Source organism: Cololabis saira, chromosome 14 (assembly GCF_033807715.1).
Source record: "Cololabis saira isolate AMF1-May2022 chromosome 14, fColSai1.1, whole genome shotgun sequence".
NCBI classification, from domain to species: Eukaryota; Metazoa; Chordata; class Actinopteri; order Beloniformes; family Belonidae; genus Cololabis; species Cololabis saira.
The window spans coordinates 31,255,982-31,262,300 of NC_084600.1; positions in this window are offsets into that span (position 1 = coordinate 31,255,982).

A 6,319-nucleotide genomic window follows, 5' to 3' on the forward strand; every position below is an offset into this window, starting at 1 on the left:
GGATGTTGGTGCTGGATGTTGGTGCTGGATGTTGATACTGGATGTTAGTGCTGGATCTTAGTGCTGGATGTTGATGCTGGATGTTGGTGCTGGATGTTAATGCTGGATGTTGGTGCTGGATGTTGATGCTGGATGTTAGTGCTGGATGTTGGTACTGGATGTTAATGCTGGATGTTGGTGCTGGATGTTGGTGCTGGATGTTGGTACTGGATGTTGGTGCTGGATGTTGGTGCTGGATGTTGGTGCTGGATGTTGGTGCTGGATGTTGGTGCTGGATGTTGATGCTGGATGTTGATACTGGATGTTGGTGCTGGATGTTGGTGCTGGATGTTGGTGCTGGATTTTGATGCTGGATGTTGATACTGGATGTTGGTGCTGGATGTTGGTACTGGATGTTAGTGTTGGATGTTGGTGCTGGATGTTAGTGTTGGATGTTGGTGCTGGATGTTAGTGCTGGATGTTGGTGCTGGATGATGGTGCTGGATGTTGGTACTGGATGTTGGTGCTGGATGTTAGTGCTGGATGTTAGTGCTGGATGTTAGTGCTGGATGTTGGTGCTGGATGTTGGTGCTGGATGTTAGTGCTGGATGTTAGTGTTGGATGTTGGTTTTGGATGTTGGTACTGGATGTTGGTGCTGGATGTTGGTACTGGATGTTGGTGTTGGAACTGGATGTTAGTGCTGGATGTTAGTGCTGGATGTTGGTGCTGGATGTTGATGCTGGATGTTAGTGCTGGATGTTGGTACTGGATGTTGGTGCTGGATGTTGGTGCTGGATGTTGGTGCTGGATGTTGGTGCTGGATGTTGGTGCTGGATGTTGGTGCTGGATGTTGGTGCTGGATGTTAGTGCTGGATGTTGGTGCTGGATTTTGATGCTGGATGTTAGTGCTGGATGTTGATGCTGGATGTTTATACTGGATGTTGGTGCTGGATGTTGGTGCTGGATTTTGATGCTGGATGTTGATACTGGATGTTGGTGCTGGATGTTAGTGCTGGATGTTGGTGCTGGATGTTGGTGCTGGATGTTAGTGTTGGATGTTGGTGCTGGATGTTAGTGCTGGATGTTGGTGCTGGATGTTGGTGCTGGATTTTGATGCTGGATGTTGATACTGGATGTTGGTGCTGGATGTTAGTGCTGGATGTTGGTGCTGGATGTTGGTGCTGGATTTTGATGCTGGATGTTGATACTGGATGTTGGTGCTGGATGTTGGTACTGGATGTTAGTGCTGGATGTTGATGCTGGATGTTTATACTGGATGTTGGTGCTGGATGTTGGTGCTGGATTTTGATGCTGGATGTTGATACTGGATGTCAGTGCTGGATGTTGGTGTTGGATGTTAGTGTTGGATGTTGGTGCTGGATGTTATTGCTGGATGTTATTGCTGGATGTTAGTGCTGGATCTTAGTGCTGGATGTTGGTGCTGGATGTTGGTGCTGGATGTTGGTGCTGGATGTTAGTGCTGGATGTTAGTGCTGGATGTTGGTTTTGGATGTTGGTGCTGGATGTTGGTGCTGGATGTTGATACTGGATGTTGGTGCTGGATGTTGGTACTGGATGTTAGTGCTGGATGTTGATGCTGGATGTTTATACTGGATGTTGGTGCTGGATGTTGGTGCTGGATTTTGATGCTGGATGTTGATACTGGATGTTGGTGCTGGATGTCAGTGCTGGATGTTGGTGTTGGATGTTAGTGTTGGATGTTGGTGCTGGATGTTATTGCTGGATGTTATTGCTGGATGTTAGTGCTGGATCTTAGTGCTGGATGTTGGTGCTGGATGTTGGTGCTGGATGTTGGTGCTGGATGTTAGTGCTGGATGTTAGTGCTGGATGTTGGTTTTGGATGTTGGTACTGGATGTTGGTGCTGGATGTTGGTGCTGGATTTTAGTGCTGGATGTTAGTGCTGGATGTTAGTGCTGGATGTTGGTGCTGGATGTTAGTGCTGGATGTTAGTGTTGGATGTTGGTTTTGGATGTTGGTACTGGATGTTGGTGCTGGATGTTGGTACTGGATGTTGGTGTTGGAACTGGATGTTAGTGCTGGATGTTAGTGCTGGATGTTGGTTCTGGATGTTAGTGTTGGATGTCAGTGCTGGATGTTAGTACTGGATGTTGGTGCTGGATGTTGGTGCTGGATGTCAGTGCTGGATGTCAGTGTTGGATGTCATTGCTGGATGTTGGTGCTGGATGTTGGTGCTGGATGTCAGTGCTGGATGTCAGTGTTGGATGTCAGTGCTGGATGTTAGTGCTGGATGTTGGTGCTGGATGTTGGTGCTGGATGTCAGTGCTGGATGTCAGTGTTGGATGTTGGTGCTGGATGTCAGTGCTGGATGTTGGTACTGGATGTTGGTGCTGGATGTCAGTGCTGGATGTCAGTGTTGGATGTTGGTGCTGGATGTCAGTGCTGGATGTTGGTGCTGGATGTTGGTGCTGGATGTTGGTGTTGGAACTGGATGTTAGTGCTGGATGTTGGTACTGGATGTTGGTGCTGGATGTTGGTGCTGGATGTTGATACTGGATGTTAGTGCTGGATCTTAGTGCTGGATGTTGATGCTGGATGTTGGTGCTGGATGTTAATGCTGGATGTTGGTGCTGGATGTTGATGCTGGATGTTAGTGCTGGATGTTGGTACTGGATGTTAATGCTGGATGTTGGTGCTGGATGTTGGTGCTGGATGTTGGTACTGGATGTTGGTGCTGGATGTTGGTGCTGGATGTTGGTGCTGGATGTTGGTGCTGGATGTTGGTGCTGGATGTTGATGCTGGATGTTGATACTGGATGTTGGTGCTGGATGTTGGTGCTGGATGTTGGTGCTGGATTTTGATGCTGGATGTTGATACTGGATGTTGGTGCTGGATGTTGGTACTGGATGTTAGTGTTGGATGTTGGTGCTGGATGTTAGTGTTGGATGTTGGTGCTGGATGTTAGTGCTGGATGTTGGTGCTGGATGATGGTGCTGGATGTTGGTACTGGATGTTGGTGCTGGATGTTAGTGCTGGATGTTAGTGCTGGATGTTAGTGCTGGATGTTGGTGCTGGATGTTGGTGCTGGATGTTAGTGCTGGATGTTAGTGTTGGATGTTGGTTTTGGATGTTGGTACTGGATGTTGGTGCTGGATGTTGGTACTGAATGTTGGTGTTGGAACTGGATGTTGGTGCTGGATGTTGATGCTGGATGTTGGTACTGGATGTTGGTGTTGGAACTGGATGTTGGTGCTGGATGTTGATGCTGGATGTTAGTGCTGGATGTTGGTACTGGATGTTGGTGCTGGATGTTGGTGCTGGATGTTGGTGCTGGATGTTGGTGCTGGATGTTGGTGCTGGATGTTGGTGCTGGATGTTGGTGCTGGATGTTAGTGCTGGATGTTGGTGCTGGATTTTGATGCTGGATGTTAGTGCTGGATGTTGATGCTGGATGTTTATACTGGATGTTGGTGCTGGATGTTGGTGCTGGATTTTGATGCTGGATGTTGATACTGGATGTTGGTGCTGGATGTTAGTGCTGGATGTTGGTGCTGGATGTTGGTGCTGGATGTTAGTGTTGGATGTTGGTGCTGGATGTTAGTGCTGGATGTTGGTGCTGGATGTTGGTGCTGGATTTTGATGCTGGATGTTGATACTGGATGTTGGTGCTGGATGTTAGTGCTGGATGTTGGTGCTGGATGTTGGTGCTGGATTTTGATGCTGGATGTTGATACTGGATGTTGGTGCTGGATGTTGGTACTGGATGTTAGTGCTGGATGTTGATGCTGGATGTTTATACTGGATGTTGGTGCTGGATGTTGGTGCTGGATTTTGATGCTGGATGTTGATACTGGATGTTGGTGCTGGATGTCAGTGCTGGATGTTGGTGTTGGATGTTAGTGTTGGATGTTGGTGCTGGATGTTATTGCTGGATGTTATTGCTGGATGTTAGTGCTGGATCTTAGTGCTGGATGTTGGTGCTGGATGTTGGTGCTGGATGTTGGTGCTGGATGTTAGTGCTGGATGTTAGTGCTGGATGTTGGTTTTGGATGTTGGTACTGGATGTTGGTGCTGGATGTTGGTGCTGGATGTTAGTGCTGGATGTTAGTGCTGGATGTTAGTGCTGGATGTTGGTGCTGGATGTTAGTGCTGGATGTTAGTGTTGGATGTTGGTTTTGGATGTTGGTACTGGATGTTGGTGCTGGATGTTGGTACTGGATGTTGGTGTTGGAACTGGATGTTAGTGCTGGATGTTAGTGCTGGATGTTGGTTCTGGATGTTAGTGTTGGATGTCAGTGCTGGATGTCAGTGTTGGATGTCATTGCTGGATGTTGGTGCTGGATGTTGGTGCTGGATGTCAGTGCTGGATGTCAGTGTTGGATGTCAGTGCTGGATGTTAGTGCTGGATGTTGGTGCTGGATGTTGGTGCTGGATGTCAGTGCTGGATGTCAGTGTTGGATGTTGGTGCTGGATGTCAGTGCTGGATGTTGGTACTGGATGTTGGTGCTGGATGTCAGTGCTGGATGTCAGTGTTGGATGTTGGTGCTGGATGTCAGTGCTGGATGTTGGTGCTGGAAGTCAGTGCTGGATGTTGGTGCTGGGTGTTGGATGTTGGTGCTGGATGTCAGTGTTGGATGTTGGTGCTGGTTGATAGTGCTGGATCTTAGTGCTGGATGTTGGTGTTGGATGTTGGTGCTGGATGTTGGTGTTGGATGTTAGTGTTGGATGTTGGTGCTGGATGTTGGTGTTGGATGTTAGTGTTGGATGTTGGTGCTGGATGTTATTGCTGGATGTTATTGCTGGATGTTAGTGCTGGATCTTAGTGCTGGATGTTGGTGTTGGATGTTGGTACTGGATGTTGGTACTGGATGTTAGTGCTGGATGTTAGTGCTGGATGTTAGTGTTGGATGTTGGTGTTGGATGTTGGTGCTGGATGTTGGTGTTGGATGTTAGTGCTGGATGTTTGTGCTGGATGTCAGTGCTGGATGTTAGTGCTGGATGTTATAACTGGATGTTGGTGTTGGATGTTGGTGCTGGATGTTGGTGTTGGATGTTATAACTGGATGCCAGTGTTGGATGTCAGTGCTGGGTGTTAGTGCTGGATGTTAGTGCTGGATGTCAGTGCTGGATGTTAGTGCTGGATGTTAATGCTGGATGTTAGTGCTGGATGTTAGTGCTGGATGTTATAACTGGATGTTGGTGTTGGATGTTGGTGCTGGATGTTGGTGTTGGATGTTAGTGTTGGATGTCAGTGCTGGGTGTTAGTGCTGGATGTTAGTGCTGGATGTCAGTGCTGGATGTTAGTGCTGGATGTTAATGCTGGATGTTAGTGCTGGATGTTAGTGCTGGATGTTAGTGCTGGATGTTGGTACTGGATGTCAGTGCTGGATGTTGGTGCTGGGTGTTAGTGCTGGATGTTGGTGCTGGATGTTGGTGCTGGATGTTGGTGCTGGGTGTTGGTGCTGGATGTTGGTGCTGGATGTTGGTGCTGGATGTTGGTACTGGATGTCAGTGCTGGATGTTGGTGCTGGGTGTTAGTGCTGGATGTTGGTGCTGGATGTTGGTGCTGGATGTTGGTGTTGGATGTTAGTGCTGGATGTTAGTGCTGGATGTTGGTGCTGGATGTTGGTTCTGGATGTCAGTGCTGGATGTTGGTTCTGGATGTCAGTGCTGGATGTTGGTGTTGGATGTTAGTGCTGGATGTTAGTGCTGGATGTTGGTGCTGGATGTTATAACTGGATGTCAGTACTGGATGTTGGTGCTGGATGTTGGTGCTGGATGTTGGTGCTGGATGTTATAACTGGATGTCAGTGCTGGGTGTTGGTTCTGGATGTCAGTGCTGGATGTTAGTGCTGGATGTTGGTGCTGGATGTTATAACTGGATGTCAGTACTGGATGTTGGTGCTGGATGTTGGTGCTGGATGTTGGTGCTGGATGTTATAACTGGATGTCAGTACTGGATGTTGGTTCTGGATGTCAGTGCTGGATGTTGGTGCTGGATGTTGGTGCTGGATGTTGGTGCTGGATGTTGGTACTGGATGTTAGTGCTGGATGTTGATACTGGATGTTAGTGCTGGATGTTGGTGCTGGATGTTATAACTGGATGTCAGTGCTGGGTGTTAGTGCAGCGCCGCGCTGCTGCAGTCTCGTGGCTTTGTCCTTTAACTGCAGCGTGTCTCCTCCTCGCCGCTGTAAACAAGCTGCTGTCAGCCCAGAGACTACAACTCCCATCATGCCCCGCGCTCGGTTTTTAGAATTATTATTGTATGTTTGTTTGTTTGTGTGGGATTTTATGCTCATATCTCCAGCGATTTTCTAGGGAAGAACCGAATGAAAGAAAATAAAATAAAAGATAAAA